Below are 2,079 nucleotides of genomic sequence, written 5' to 3'. Positions count from 1 at the left end.
TATATATATATATATATATATATATATATATATATATATATGTTTCCACTACATCCACAACAATAATTTACCAACCCATCACATCATCTGCACAAACACCACTCGTCTTCCTCTCTACTTGATCAGCTCCATGCCACCTTCTCATACCCTTATTCTATCAATCAAATCAACCAGACAGCCAAAAGAGCAGAAGGAGTCCCTAATAGATTTGTGATCACTTAAACTTACAAGAAATGTTAACTAAAACTTCTTTACAAGACATTCTGTTTCAGAAATCTCACACACACAAACATTGCCCACTTACACAAGAATGCACATCACTCATACACATACTTATACTCACATATTCTCAATCACTCACATATATTCCTCCTCATTCCACTACTCGCACTTTACTTAACAACTGTGTTTCACACTGAGCTTGGCAACATGTGTGTTACACTGTTTTCTATTTCCTGTGGTTCTTCCTTCCCTTCCTTTTCACTCTTCTGTCAAAAGAGATTTGTTTTCCTACCCTTTTCCTCCACCACATGTTTGTACCATATTCTCCAGCACCATAAACTTCAACTCAACTCTCTTCAGCTAATTTTTATCGATTTTTCTCCCTGTAGAATTTACCATTTCTTCAACATTTTTGGATTCTGAAGACTTACTACTAGCTGTGTAATTAAAAAAAAAAATTCTCTTTTGTTACAAATGGTTTATCTACCACAGATGCTAAAACATCTACCACATTCTTCTTGCCCCTCTCTATGCCTCACCTAATTTTCCTTTTAATAGGTTTCTCAGCATACTATGGACATTTCTATTACTCCAGACTTAGTACCAGATTTGTAGCCTCCTGCTCTTTTCTCTTTTTACTGTGTAGTTTTTTTAATTTCTTCTTGCACAGAACTTGTAATTATTTGAAGTAGATATATTAGTGTTATATTGTAATCAATTTTTCTCCAGTTTTTCTCTCATACCTTTTCTTTCCCTAAATTTGCATGTTTTCTTTTCTTTTGTCTTGTTCATTTGTATACCCTTTACAATCCAACACATGTATTCCTCTCATGTGTATGCCACATGTTTCACTAATTTTTTTCTTTCACAGAACAAAATAACTTTGAATGCCTTGTTTTCTCCCTCCATCACTTTTCTTGTTCATGTTTTCCTTCCATGCAGCTATGTTTCACATCCATACTCGTGCACACCCTTTTATCACACCCTCCACATTTGTCATGTCTTGACTCTTACTTTACTCATGCACCCTGTCCCTCTTCTTCAATTCCACAGTTCCTTCATGCACACTCAATACAATTGTGCACACACCAACATCTCCAATCCCCACTATCCCATTTCTGCACTTACACAACTCTACAAACAATCACATGTCCCAAAGCAACACATGCACACTACTAACCCCTAGCTCCTTATGCTTATCTCAAAACATGGTTACACTCTTATATCTGCACCTGCACACCTTCTCTTTCCTTCCTAACTCCCCCTCCACAGACCTACATTTCCACGTGAATCCTACCTCTTCACCCATTTATTTTCCTTCTTTCCTTTTTTCTCAACCACTCCTTCTTTTTCTTCACTCCTTGTATTCTTTTCTATTGATAAACGACTAATGTTCAAAATCTTAAACCATTTTTTTCTGTTTCAATGTTAAGCAAATGCACTATCTACCAAAACTTGTCCCTCCTTCATGTGTTATCCTTTTTCTTTTTTCTCATTACATTTACACTATCTATGTGTGTGTGTATGTGTATATATATACTGCTGCTGTCCAAAGGAATAGGTATAAAAGACAGAAAACCAGCCAGTCTGTTAGTCTGTCATACCGGCCATGATGAAATACCACAAGGTATAGAAAATACGTATTCGCCTTTATATATTTAATCCTTTATATTGAACACTCAGTATTTCATATATTCAATAAGATATATTCCATATATTCAATAAGACATTCAATACTTCATTTCATTGTACCATCCATCTTTTTTTATATTATATATTATATATTCCATATTCTATATCCCACAGAAATTTTACAAGAATATAAATGAAAAACATAAAACACAGACAGAGTTGGAA

This window comes from Octopus bimaculoides, chromosome 8, assembly GCF_001194135.2.
Source record: "Octopus bimaculoides isolate UCB-OBI-ISO-001 chromosome 8, ASM119413v2, whole genome shotgun sequence".
Classification (NCBI taxonomy): Eukaryota; Metazoa; Mollusca; class Cephalopoda; order Octopoda; family Octopodidae; genus Octopus; species Octopus bimaculoides.
This window is presented reverse-complemented; position numbering follows the sequence as displayed.